This window comes from Schistocerca americana, chromosome 3, assembly GCF_021461395.2.
Source record: "Schistocerca americana isolate TAMUIC-IGC-003095 chromosome 3, iqSchAmer2.1, whole genome shotgun sequence".
Lineage (NCBI taxonomy): Eukaryota > Metazoa > Arthropoda > Insecta > Orthoptera > Acrididae > Schistocerca > Schistocerca americana.
In genome coordinates, this window is record NC_060121.1 from 17,870,355 (window position 1) to 17,886,265 (window position 15,911).

Consider the following 15,911-nt stretch of genomic DNA (forward strand, 5'->3'; position numbering starts at 1 on the left):
GGAATTAAATACAAAATTCACAATGCCGACTTAAGTACAAGAAGACTGACTCTTCCTACTGTCTAAGTTTTGAACCATTCCTGGTGCACTAGTTATAGATTCCGATTCTTCACTTCAGGTTTACTATATCCCTTGGACTTTATTATTGACGATGACACACAGAAATTGCATCGGAATTAAATAGAAAATGCACAATGCCGACTTAAGTACAAGAAGACTGACTCTTCTTACTGTCTATGTTTTGAACCATTCCTGAGCCACTAGTTATAGATTCCGAATCTTCACCTCAGGTTTACTGCATCCCTTGGACCTTCTTACTGACGACGAAACACAGAAATTGCATCGGAATTACTTAGGAAAGGCACAATGCCGACTTAAGTACAAGAAGACTGACACTTCTTACTGTCTATGACTTGAACCATTCCTGTGACACTAGTTATAGATTCCGATGCTTCACTTTAGGTTTACTGTATCACTTGGACCTTCTTATTGTTGATGAAACACAGAAATTGCATCGGAATTAAATACAAAAGGCACAATGCCGAATTAAGTACAAGAAGACTGACTCTTCCTACTGTCTATGTTTTGAAGCATTCCTGTGACGCAAGTTATAGATTCCGATGCCTCACATCAGGTTTACTGCATCCCTTGGACCTTCTGATTGAGGATGAAACACAGAAATTGCATCGGAATTAAATACAAAAGGTACAATGCTGACTTAAGTACAAGAAGACTGACTCTTCCTACTGTCTATTTTTTGAACCATTCCTGTGACACTTGTTATAGATTCCTATGCTCCACTTCAGGTTTACTGTATCCCTTGGACATTCTTATTGACGATGAAACACAGAAATTCCATCAGAATTAAATACAAAAGGCACAATGCCGACTTAAGTACAAGAAAACTGACTCTTCCTACTGTCAATGATTTGAACCATTCCTGTGACACTAGTTATAGAATACGATGCTTCACTTCAGGTTTACTGCATCCCTTGGACCTTCTTATTGGCGACTAAACACAGAAAATGCACCGGAATTAAATAGGAAAGGCACAATGCCGACTTAAGTACAAGAAGACTGACTCTTCTTACTGTCTATGTTTTGAACCATTCCTGTGACACTAGTTATAGATTCCGATGCATCACTTTGGGTTTCCTGTATCACTTGGACCTTCTTCTTGACGATGAAACACAGAAATTGCAACGGAATTGTATACAAAAGGCACAATCCCGACTTAAGTACAAGAAGACTGACTCATCTTACTGTCAATGTTTTTAACCATTCCTGTGACACTAGTTATAGATTCCTGTGCTTCACTTCAGGTTTACTGTATCCCTCTGACCTTCTTATTGACGATGAAACACAGAAATTGCATCGGAATTAAATACAAAAGGCACAATGCCGACTCAAGTACAAGAAGACTGACTCTTCCTACTGGCAGTGTTTTGAACAATTCCTGCGACACTAGTTATACATTCCGATGCTTCACTTCAGGTTTTCTGTATCCCTCTGACCTTCTTCTTGTTGATCAAACACAGAAATTGCATCGGAATTAAATAGAAAAGGCACAATGGCGACTTAAGTACAAGAAGACTGACTCTCCCAACTGTCTATGATTTGAACGATTCCTGTGACACTAGTTATAGATTTCGATGCTTCATCTCAGGTGTACTGTATCCCTTGGACCTTCTTATTGACGATGAAACACAGAAGTTGCATCGGAATTAAATACAAAAGTCACAATGCCGACTTAAGTACAAGTAGACTAATCTTCTTACTGTCTATGTTTTGAACCATTCCTGTGACACTAGTTATAGATTCCGATTCTTCACTTCGGGTTTACTATATCCCTTGGACTTTATTATTGACGATGACACACAGAAATTGCTCGGAATTAAATAGAAAATGCACAATGCCGACTTAAGTACAAGAAGACCGACTCTTCTTACTGTCTATGTTCTGAACCATTCCTGTGACACTAGTTACAGATTCCGATGCTTCACTTCAGGTGCACTGTATCCCTCTGACCTTCTTATTGACGATGAAACACAGAAATTGCATCGGAATTAAATACAAAACGCACAATGCCGACTTAAGTACAAGAAGGCTGACTCTCCCCACTGTCTACGTTTCGAACCATCCCTGTGACACTAGTTATAGTTTCCGACGCTTCCCTTCAGGTTTATTGTATCCCTCTGACCTTCTTATTGACGTTAAAACACAGAAATTGCATCGGAATTAAATAGAAAAGGCACAATGCTGACTTAAGTACAAGCAGACTGACTCTTCTTACTCACTATGTTTTGAACTATTCCTCAGACTCTAGTTATAGATTCCGATGCTACACTTTGGGTTTACTGTATCACTTGGAACTTCTTATTGACCATGAAACTCAGAAATTGCATCGGAATTAAATACAAATGGCACAATGCCGACACAAGTACAAGAAGACTGACTCTTCCTACTGTCTATGTTTTGAACCATTCCTGTGTCACTAGTTATACATTCCGATGCTTCACTTAAGGTTTACTGTATCCCTCTGACCTTCTTATTGACGATGAAACACAGAAGTTGCATCGGAATTAAATACAAAATGCACATTGCCGACTTAAGTACAAGAAGACTGACTCTTCCTACTGTCTATGTTTTGAACCATTCCTGTGACACTAGTTATAGATTCCGATTCTTCACTTCAGGTTTACTATATCCCTTGGACTTTATTATTGACGATGACACACAGAAATTGCATCGGAATTAAATCGAAAATGCACAATGCCGACTTAAGTACAAGAAGACTGACTCTTCTTACTGTCTATGTTTTGAACCACTCCTGTGACACTAGTTATAGATTCCGATGCTTCACCTCAGGTGTACTGTATCCCTCTGACCTTCTTATTGACGATGAAACACAGAAATTGCATCGTAATTAAATAGAAAAGGCACAATGCCGACTTATGTACAAGGAGACTGACTCTTCCCACTGTCTATGTTTTGAACCATTCCTGTGACACTAGTTATAGATTCCGAATCTTCACTTCAGGTTTACTGTTACCCTTGGACCTTCTTATTGTCGACGAAACACAGAATTTGCATCGGAATTAAATAGAAAAGGCACAATGCCGACTCAAGTACAAGAACACTGACTCTTCCTACTGTCTATGTTTTGAATCATTCCTGTAACACTAGTTATACATTCCGATGCTTCAATTCAGGTTTACTGTATCCCTCTGACCTTCTTATTGGCGATGAAACACAGAAATTGCATCGGAATTAAATACAAATCGCACAATGCCGACTAAAGTGCAAGAAGACTGACTCTTCCTACTGTCTACGTTTTGAACCATCCCTGTGACACTAGTTATAGATTCCGACGCTTCACTTCAGATTTATTGTATCCCTCTGACCTTCTTATTGACGTTAAAGCACAGAAATTGCATCGGAATTAAATACAAAAGGCACAATGCCGACTCAAATAATAGATGACTGGCCCTACTTACTGTCTATGCTTTTCCTGTGAGACCAGTTTCAGATTCCGATGCTTCACTTCAGGTTTACTGTATCCCTCTGACTTTCTTAATGACGATGAAACAGAGAAATTGCATCGGAATTAAATACAAAAGGCACAATGCCGACTTAAGTGCAAGAATACTGACTCTTCCTACTGTCTGTGTTTTGAACCATTCCTGTGGCACTAGTTATAGATTCCGATGCTTCACTTCAGGTTTACTGCATTCCTCTGACCTTCTTATTGACGATGAAACTCAGAAATTGCATCGGAATTAAATACAAATGGCACAATGCCGACACAAGTACAAGAAGACTGACTCTTCCTACTGTCTATGTTTGAAACATTCCTGTGACAGTAGTTATACATTCCAATGCTTCACTTCAGGTTTACAGTATCGCTCTGGCCTTCTTCTTGATGATGAAACACAGAAATTGCATCGGAATTAAATAGAAAAGGCACTATGCCGACTTAAGTACAAGAAGACTGACTCTTCTTACTGTCTTTGATTTGAACCATTCTTGTGACACTAGTTATAGATTCCGATGCTTCACTTCAGGTGTACTGTATCCCTTGGACCTTCTTATTGACGATGAAACACAGAAATTGCATCGGGAATAAATACAAAAAGCACAATGCCGACTTAAGTACAGGTAGACTGACTCTTCTTACTGTCTATGATTTGAACCATTCCTGTGACACTAGTTATAGATTCTGATGCTTCACATCAGTCTCACTGTTTCCCTATGACCTTCTCATTGACGATGAAACACAGAAATAGCATCGGAATTAAATACAAAGCGCACAATGCCGACTTAAGTACAACAAGACTGACTCTTCCTACTGACTATGTTTGAACCATTCCTGTGTCACTAGTTATACATTCCGGTGCTTCACTTAAGGTTTACTGTATCCCTCTGACCTTCTTATTGACGATGAAACCCAGAAATTGCATCGGAATTAAATACAAAAGGCACAATAACGACTCAAGTACAAGAAATCTGACTCTTCCTACTGTCTATGATTTGAACCAATCCCGTGACACTAGTTATACATTCCGATGCTTCACTTCAGGTTTACTGTATCCCTCTGCCCTTCTAATTGACGATGAAAGACAGAAGTTGCATCGGAATTAAATACAAAAGGCACAGTGCCGACGTAAGTATAAGAAGATTGACTCTTCCTAATCTCTATGTTTTGAACCATTTCCGTGTTACTAGTTATAGATTCCGATGCTTCACTTCAGGTTTACTGTATCCCTCTGACCTTCTTATTGACGATGAAACACAGAAATTGCATCGGAATTAAATACAAAAGGCACAATGCCGACTTACGTACAAGAAGACTGACTCATCCTTCTGTCTATGTTTTGAACCATTCCTGTTACACTAGTTATAGATTCCGATGCTTCATTTCAGGTTTCTGTATCCCTTGGACCTTCTCATTGACGACGAAACACAAAAACTTCATCGGATTTAAATAGAAAAGGCACAACGCCGACATAAGTACAAGAAGACTGACTCTTCCAACTTTCTATGTTTTGAACCATTCCTGTGATATTAGTTATAGAGTCCAATGCTTCACTTCAGGTTTATTGTATCCCTCTGACCTTCTTATTGTCGATGAAACACAGAAATTGCATCGGATTTAAATACAAAAGGCGCAATGCCGACTTAAGTACAAGAGGACTGACTCTTTTTTTACTGACTATGTTTTGAACCATTCCTGTGACACTAGCTATAGATTCCGAAGCTTCACTTAGGTTTACTGTAGCCCTCTGACCTTCTTATTGACGATGAAACACAGAAATTGCATCGGAATTAAATACAAAAGGCACAATGCCGACTCAGATACAAGATGACTGGCTCATCTTACTCTCTATGCTATGAACCTTTCCTGTGAGACCGGTATTAGATTCCGATGCTTCACTTCAGGTTTACTGTATCTCTCTGACCTTCTTATTGATGTTGAAACACAGAAATTGCATCGGAATTAAATACAAATGGCACATTGCCTACTTAAGTACAAGAAGACTTGCTCTTCCTACTGTCTTTGTTTTGAACCATTCCTGTGACACTACTTATAGATTCCGATGCCTCATTTCAGGTTTACTGTATCCCTTGGACCTTCTTATTGACGACGAAACACAGAAATTGCATCGAAATTAAATACAAAAGGCACAGTGCCGACTCAAGTATAAGAAGACTGACTCTTCCTAATCTCTATGTTTTGAACCATTCCCGTGACACTAGTTATAGATTCAGATGCTTCACTTCAGGTTTGCTGTATCCCTCTGACCTTCTTATTCACGATGAAACACAGAAATTGTATCGGAATTAAATACAAAAGGCACAATGCCGACTTACGTACAAGAAGACTGACTCATCCTTCTGTCTATGTTTTGAACCATTCCTGTGACACTAGTTATAGATTACGATGCTTCACTTCAGGTTTCCTGCATCCCTTGGACCTTCTCATTGACGACGAAACACAGAAAATGCACCGGAATTAAATAGGAAAGGCACAATGCCGACTTAAGTACAAGAAGACTGACCCTTCTTACTGTCTATGTTTTGAACCATTCCTGTGACACTAGTTATAGATTCCGATGCTTCACCTCAGGTGTACTGTATCCCTCTGACCTTCTTATTGACGATGAAACACAGAAATTGCATCGTAATTAAATAGAAAAGGCACAATGCCGACTTATGTACAAGGAGACTGACTCTTCCCACTGTCTATGTGTTGAACCATTCCTGTGACACTAGTTATAGATTCCGAATCTTCACTTCAGGTTTACTGTTACCCTTGGACCTTCTTATTGTCGACGAAACACAGAATTTGCATCGGAATTAAATAGAAAAGGCACAATGCCGACTCAAGTACAAGAACACTGACTCTTCCTACTGCCTATGTTTTGAATCATTCCTGTAACACTAGTTATACATTCCGATGCTTCAATTCAGGTTTACTGTATCCCTCTGACCTTCTTATTGACGTTAAAACACAGAAATTGCATCGGAATTAAATACAAAAGGCACAATCCCGACTCAAATAATAGATGACTGGCCCTTCTTACTGTCTATGCTCTGAACTTTTCCTGTGAGACCAGTTTTAGATTCCGATGCTTCACTTCAGGTTTACTGTATCCCTCTGACTTTCTTAATGACGATGAAACAGAGAAATTGCATCGGAATTAAATACAAAAGGCACAATGCCGACTTAAGTGCAAGAATACTGACTCTTCCTACTGTCTGTGTTTTGAACCATTCCTGTGGCACTAGTTATAGATTCCGATGCTTCACTTCAGGTTTACTGCATTCCTCTGACCTTCTTATTGACGATGAAACTCAGAAATTGCATCGGAATTAAATACAAATGGCACAATGCCGACACAAGTACAAGAAGACTGACTCTTCCTACTGTCTATGTTTGAAACATTCCTGTGACAGTAGTTATACATTCCAATGCTTCACTTCAGGTTTACAGTATTGCTCTGGCCTTCTTCTTGATGATGAAACACAGAAATTGCATCGGAATTAAATAGAAAAGGCACTATGCCGACTTAAGTACAAGAAGAATGACTCTTCTTACTGTCTTTGATTTGAACCATTCTTGTGACACTAGTTATAGATTCCGATGCTTCACTTCAGGTGTACTGTATCCCTTGGCCCTTCTTATTGACGATGAAACACAGAAATTGCATCGGGATTAAATACAAAAAGCACTATGCCGACTTAAGTACAGGTAGACTGACTCTTCTTACTGTCTATGATTTGAACCATTCCTGTGACACTAGTTATAGATTCTGATGCTTCACATCAGTCTCACTGTTTCCCTATGACCTTCTCATTGACGATGAAACACAGAAATAGCATCGGAATTAAATACAAAGCGCACAATGCCGACTTAAGTACAACAAGACTGACTCTTCCTACTGACTATGCTTTGAACTATCCTTGTGACACTAGTTATAGATTCCCATGCTTTACTTCAGGTTTACTGTATCCCTCTGACCTTCTTATTGACGATGAAACACAGAAATGGCATCGGAAATAAAAACAAAAGGCACAATGCCGACACAAGTACAAGAAGACTGACTCTTCCTATTGTCTATGTTTTGAACCATTCCTGTGTCACTAGTTATACATTCCGATGCTTCACTTAAGGCTTACTGTATCCCTCTGACCTTCTTATTGACGATGAAACCCAGAAATTGCATCGGAATTAAATACAAAAGGCACAATAACGACTCAAGTACAAGAAATCTGACTCTTCCTACTGTCTATGATTTGAACCAATCCCATGACACTAGTTATACATTCCGATGCTTCACTTCAGGTTTACTGTATCCCTCTGCCCTTCTAATTGACGATGAAACACAGAAGTTGCATCGGAATTAAATACAAAAGGCACAGTGCCGACTTAAGTATAAGAAGATTGACTCTTCCTAATCTCTATGTTTTGAACCATTTCCGTGATACTAGTTATAGATTCCGATGCTTCACGTCAGGTTTACTGTATCCCTCTGACCTTCTTATTGACGATGAAACACAGAAATTGCATCGGAATTAAATACAAACGGCACAATGCCGACTTACGTACAAGAAGACTGACTCATCCTTCTGTCTATGTTTTGAACCATTCCTGTTACACTAGTTATAGATTCCGATGCTTCATTTAAGGTTTCTGTATCCCTTGGACCTTCTCATTGACGACGAAACACAAAAACTTCATCGGATTTAAATAGAAAAGGCACAATGCCGACATAAGTACAAGAAGACTGACTCTTCCAACTTTCTATGTTTTGAACCATTCCTGTGATATTAGTTATAGATTCCAATGCTTCACTTCAGGTTTATTGTATCCCTCTGACCTTCTTATTGTCGATGAAACACAGAAATTGCATCGGATTTAAATACAAAAGGCGCAATGCCGACTTAAGTACAAGAGGACTGACTCTTTTTTTACTGACTATGTTTTGAACCATTCCTGTGACACTAGCTATAGATTCCGAAGCTTCACTTAGGTTTACTGTAGCCCTCTGACCTTCTTATTGACGATGAAACACAGAAATTGCATCGGAATTAAATACAAAAGGCACAATGCCGACTCAGATACAAGATGACTGGCTCATCTTACTCTCTATGCTATGAACCTTTCCTGTGAGACCGGTATTAGATTCCGATGCTTCACTTCAGGTTTACTGTATCTCTCTGACCTTCTTATTGATGTTGAAACACAGAAATTGCATCGGAATTAAATACAAATGGCACATTGCCTACTTAAGTACAAGAAGACTTGCTCTTCCTACTGTCTTTGTTTTGAACCATTCCTGTGACACTACTTATAGATTCCGATGCCTCATTTCAGGTTTACTGTATCCCTTGGACCTTCTTATTGACGACGAAACACAGAAATTTCATCGAAATTAAATACAAAAGGCACAGTGCCGACTCAAGTATAAGAAGACTGACTCTTCCTAATCTCTATGTTTTGAACCATTCCCGTGACACTAGTTATAGATTCAGATGCTTCACTTCAGTTTTACTGTATCCCTCTGACCTTCCTATTCACGATGAAACACAGAAATTGTATCGGAATTAAATACAAAAGGCACAATGCCGACTTACGTACAAGAAGACTGACTCATCCTTCTGTCTATGTTTTGAACCATTCCTGTGACACTAGTTATAGATTACGATGCTTCACTTCACGTTTCCTGTATCCCTTGGACCTTCTCATTGACGACGAAACACAGAAAATGCACCGGAATTAAATAGGAAAGGCACAATGCCGACTTAAGTACAAGAAGACTGACTCTTCTTACTGTCTATGTTTTGAACCATTCCTGTGACACTAGTTATAGATTCCGATGCTTCACCTCAGGTGTACTGTATCCCTCTGACCTTCTTGTTGACGATGAAACACAGAAATTGCATCGTAATTAAATAGAAAAGGCACAATGCCGACTTATGTACAAGGAGACTGACTCTTCCCACTGTCTATGTTTTGAACCATTCCTGTGACACTAGTTATAGATTCCGAATCTTCACTTCAGGTTTACTGTTACCCTTGGACCTTCTTATTGTCGACGAAACACAGAATTTGCATCGGAATTAAATAGAAAAGGCACAATGCCGACTCAAGTACAAGAACACTGACTCTTCCTACTGTCTATGTTTTGAATCATTCCTGTAACACTAGTTATACATTCCGATGCTTCAATTCAGGTTTACTGTATCCCTCTGACCTTCTTATTGGCGATGAAACACAGAAATTGCATCGGAATTAAATACAAAACGCACAATGCCGACTAAAGTGCAAGAATACTGACTCTTCCTACTGTCTGTGTTTTGAACCATTCCTGTGGCACTAGTTATAGATTCCGATGCTTCACTTCAGGTTTACTGCATTCCTCTGACCTTCTTATTGACGATGAAACTCAGAAATTGCATCGGAATTAAATACAAATGGCACAATGCCGACACAAGTACAAGAAGACTGACTCTTTCTACTGTCTATGTTTGAAACATTCCTGTGACAGTAGTTATACATTCCAATGCTTCACTTCAGGTTTACAGTATCGCTCTGGCCTTCTTCTTGATGATGAAACACAGAAATTGCATCGGAATTAAATAGAAAAGGCACTATGCCGACTTAAGTACAAGAAGACTGACTCTTCTTACTGTCTTTGATTTGAACCATTCTTGTGACACTAGTTATAGATTCCGATGCTTCACTTCAGGTGTACTGTATCCCTTGGACCTTCTTATTGACGATGAAACACAGAAATTGCATCGGGATTAAATACAAAAAGCACAATGCCGACTTAAGTACAGGTAGACTGACTCTTCTTACTGTCTATGATTTGAACCATTCCTGTGACACTAGTTATAGATTCTGATGCTTCACATCAGTCTCACTGTTTCCCTATGACCTTCTCATTGACGATGAAACACAGAAATAGCATCGGAATTAAATACAAAGCGCACAATGCCGACTTAAGTACAACAAGACTGACTCTTCCTACTGACTATGCTTTGAACCATCCTTGTGACACTAGTTATAGATTCCCATGCTTTACTTCGGGTTTACTGTATCCCTCTGACCTTCTTATTGACGATGAAACACAGAAATGGCATCGGAAATAAAAACAAAAGGCACAATGCCGACACAAGTACAAGAAGACTGACTCTTCCTATTGTCTATGTTTTGAACCATTCCTGTGTCACTAGTTATACATTCCGATGCTTCACTTAAGGTTTACTGTATCCCTCTGACCTTCTTATTGACGATGAAACCCAGAAATTGCATCGGAATTAAATACAAAAGGCACAATAACGACTCAAGTACAAGAAATCTGACTCTTCCTACTGTCTATGATTTGAACCAATCCCGTGACACTAGTTATACATTCCGATGCTTCACTTCAGGTTTACTGTATCCCTCTGCCCTTCTAATTGGCGATGAAACACAGAAGTTGCATCGGAATTAAATACAAAAGGCACAGTGCCGACTTAAGTATAAGAAGATTGACTCTTCCTAATCTCTATGTTTTGAACCATTTCCGTGATACTAGTTATAGATTCCGATGCTTCACTTCAGGTTTACTGTATCCCTCTGACCTTCTTATTGACGATGAAACACCGAAATTGCATCGGAATTAAATACAAAAGGCACAATGCCGACTTACGTACAAGAAGACTGACTCATCCTTCTGTCTATGTTTTGAATCATTCCTGTTACACTAGTTATAGATTCCGATGCTTCATTTCAGGTTTCTGTATCCCTTGGACCTTCTCATTGACGACGAAACACAAAAACTTTATCGGATTTAAATAGAAAAGGCACAATGCCGACATAAGTACAAGAAGACTGACTCTTCCAACTTTCTATGTTTTGAACCATTCCTGTGATATTAGTTATAGATTCCAGTGCTTCACTTCAGGTTTATTGTATCCCTCTGACCTTCTTATTGTCGATGAAACACAGAAATTGCATCGGATTTAAATACAAAAGGCGCAATGCCGACTTAAGTACAAGAGGACTGACTCTTTTTTTACTGACTGTGTTTTGAACCATTCCTGTGACACTAGCTATAGATTCCGAAGCTTCACTTAGGTTTACTGTAGCCCTCTGACCTTCTTATTGACGATGAAACACAGAAATTGCATCGGAATTAAATACAAAAGGCACAATGCCGACTCAGATACAAGATGACTGGCTCATCTTACTCTCTATGCTATGAACCTTTTCTGTGAGACCGGTATTAGATTCCGATGCTTCACTTCAGGTTTACTGTATCTCTCTGACCTTCTTATTGATGTTGAAACACAGAAATTGCATCGGAATTAAATACAAATGGCACATTGCCTACTTAAGTACAAGAAGACTTGCTCTTCCTACTGTCTTTGTTTTGAACCATTCCTGTGACACTACTTATAGATTCCGATGCCTCATTTCAGGTTTACTGTATCCCTTGGACCTTCTTATTGACGACGAAACACAGAAATTGCATCGAAATTAAATACAAAAGGCACAGTGCCGACTCAAGTATAAGAAGACTGACACTTCCTAATCTCTATGTTTTGAACCATTCCCGTGACACTAGTTATAGATTCAGATGCTTCACTTCAGGTTTACTGTATCCCTCTGACCTTCTTATTCACGATGAAACACAGAAATTGTATCGGAATTAAATACAAAAGGCACAATGCCGACTTACGTACAAGAAGACTGACTCATCCTTCTGTCTATGTTTTGAACCATTCCTGTGACACTAGTTATAGATTACGATGCTTCACTTCAGGTTTCCTGTATCCCTTGGACCTTCTCATTGACGACGAATCACAGAAAATGCACCGGAATTAAATAGGAAAGGCACAATGCCGACTTAAGTACAAGAAGACTGACTCTTCTTACTGTCTATGTTTTGAACCATTCCTGTGACACTAGTTATAGATTCCAATGCTTCACTTTAGGTTTACTGTATCACTTGGACCTTCTTCTTGACGATGAAACACAGAAATTGCATCGGAATTAAATATAAAAGGCACAATGCCGACTTAAGTACAAGAAGACTGACTCATCTTACTGTCAATGTTTTAACCATTTCTGTGACACTAGTTATAGATTCCGATGCTTCACTTCAGGTTTACTGCATTCCTCTGACCTTCTTATTGACGATGAAACTCAGAAATTGCATCGGAATTAAATACAAATGGCACAATGCCGACACAAGTACAAGAAGACTGACTCTTCCTACTGTCTATGTTTGAAACATTCCTGTGACAGTAGTTATACATTCCAATGCTTCACGTCAGGTTTACAGTATCCCTCTGACCTTCTTATTCACGATGAAACACAGAAATTGTATCGGAATTAAATACAAAAGGCACAATGCCGACTTACGTACAAGAAGACTGACTCATCCTTCTGTCTATGTTTTGAACCATTCCTGTGACACTAGTTATAGAGTCCGATGCTTCACTTCATGTTTACTGCATCCCTTGGACCTTCTTATTGACGACAAAACACAGAAATTGCATCGGAATTACTTAGGAAAGGCACAAGGCCGACATAAGTACAAGAAGACTGACTCTCCTTACTGTCCATGATTTGAACGATTCCTGTGACACTAGTGATAGATTGCGATGCTTCATTTCAGGTGTACTGTATCCCTTGGACCTTCTTATTGACGATGAAACACAGAAGTTGCATCGGAATTAAATACAAAAGTCACAATGCCGACTTAAGTACAAGTAGACTGACTCCTCCTACTGTCTATGTTTTGAACCATTCCTGTGACACTAGTTATAGATACCGATTCTTCACTTCAGGTTTACGATATCCCTTGGACTTTATTATTGACGATGACACACAGAAATTGCATCGGAATTAAATAGAAAATGCACAATGCCGACTTAAGTACAAGAAGACTGACTCTTCTTACTGTCTATGTTTTGAACCATTCCTGTGACACTAGTTACAGATTCCGATGCTTCACTTCAGGTGTACTGTATCTCTCTGACCTTCTTATTGACGATGAAACACAGAAATTGCATCGGAATGAAATACAAAACGCATAATGCCGACTTAAGTACAAGAAGGCTGACTCTTCCCACTGTCTACGTTTCGAACCATCCCTGTGACACTAGTTATAGTTTCCGACGCTTCCCTTCAGGTTTATTGTATCCCTCTGACCTTCTTATTGACGTTAAAACACAGAAATTGCATCGGAATTAAATAGAAAAGGCACAATGCTGACTTAAGTACAAGCAGACTGACTCTTCTTACTCACTATGTCTTGAACTATTCCTGAGACACTAGTTATATTTTCCGATGCTACACTTTAGGTTTACTGTATCACTTGGAACCTCTTATTGACGATGAAACTCAGAAATTGCATCGGAATTGAATACAAATGGCACAATGCCGCCACAAGTACAAGAAGACTGGCTCTTCCTACTGTCTATGTTTGAAACTTTCCTGTGACAATAGTTATACATTCCGATGCTTCACTTCAGGTTTACAGTATCGCTCTGACCTTCTTCTTGATGATGACACACAGAAATTGCATCGGAATTAAGTAGAAAAGGCACTATGCCGACTAAAGTACAAGAAGACTGACTCTTCTTACTGTCTAAGATTTGAACCATTCTTGTGACACTAGTTATAGATTCCGATGACTCACTTTACGTTTACCGTATCCCTTTGACCTTCTTATTGACGATGAAACACAGAATTTGCTTCGGAATTAAATAGAAAAATCACAATGCCGATTTAAGTACAAGAAGAATGACTCTTCCTACTGTCTATGTTTGAACAATTCTTGTGACACTAGTTATAGATTCCGATGCTTCACTTCAGGTTTACTGTATCCCTCTGACCTTCTTATTGACGTTGAAACACAGAAATGGCATCGGAAATAAATACAAAAGGCACAATGCCGACACAAGTACAAGAAGACTGACTCTTCCTACTGTCTATGTTTTGAACCATTCCTGTGTCACTAGTTATACATTCCGATGCTTCACTTAAGGTTTACTGTATCCCTCTGACCTTCTTATTGACGATGAAACACAGACGTTGCATCGGAATTAAATACAAAATGCACATTGCCGACTTAAGTACAAGAAGACTGACTCATCCTATTGTCTATGTTTTGAACCATTCCTGTGACACCAGTTATAGATTCCGATTCTTCACTTCAGGTTTACTATATCCCTTGGACTTTATTATTGACGATGAAACACAGAAATTGCATCGGAATTAAATAGACAATGCACAATGCCGACTTAAGTACAAGAAGACTGACTCTTCTTACTGTCTATGCTTTGAACCATTCCCGTGACACTAGTTATAGATTCCGATGCTTCACTTCAGGTGTACTGTATCCCTCTGACCTTCTTATTGACGATGAAACACAGAAATTGCATCGTAATTAAATAGAAAAAGCACAATGCCGACTTATGTACAAGGAGACTGACTCTTCCCACTGCCTATGTTTTGAACCATTCCTGTGACACTAGTTATAGATTCCGATTCTTCACTTCAGGTTTACTGTATCCCTTGGACCTTCTTATTGTCGACGAAACACAGAATTTGCATCGGAATTAAATAGAAAAGGCACAATGCCGACTCAAGTACAAGAACACTGACTCTTCCTACTGTCTATGTTTTGAATCATTCCTGTAACACTAGTTATACATTCCGATGCTTCAATTCAGGTTTACTGTATCGCTCTGACCTTATTGGCGATGCAACACAGAAATTGCATCGGAATTAAATACAAAACGCACAATGCCGACTTAAGTGCAAGAAGACTGACTCTTCCTACTGTCTACGTTTTGAACCATCCCTGTGACACTAGTTATAGATTCCGACGCTTCACTTCAGGTTTATTGTATCCCTCTGACCTTCTTATTGACGTTAAAACACAGAAATTGCATCAGAATTAAATACAAAAAGCACAATGCCGACTCAAATAATAGATGACTGGCTCTTCTTACTGTCTATGCTTTGAACCTTTCCTGTGAGACCAGTTTTAGATTCCGATGCTTCACTTCAGGTTTACTGCATCCCTCTGACCTTCTTATTGACGATGAAACTCAGATATTGCATCGGAATTAAATACAAATGGCACAATGCCGACACAAGTACAAGAAGACTGACTCTTCCTACTGTCTATGTTTGAAACATTCCTGTGACACTAGTTATACATTCCAACGCTTCACTTCAGGTTTACAGTATCGCTCTGGCCTTCTGATTGATGATGAAACACAGAAATTGCATCGGAATTAAATAGAAAAGGCACTATGCCGACTTAAGTACAAGAAGACTGACTCTTCTTACTGTCTATGATTTGAACCATTCTTGTGACACTAGTTATAGATTCCGATGC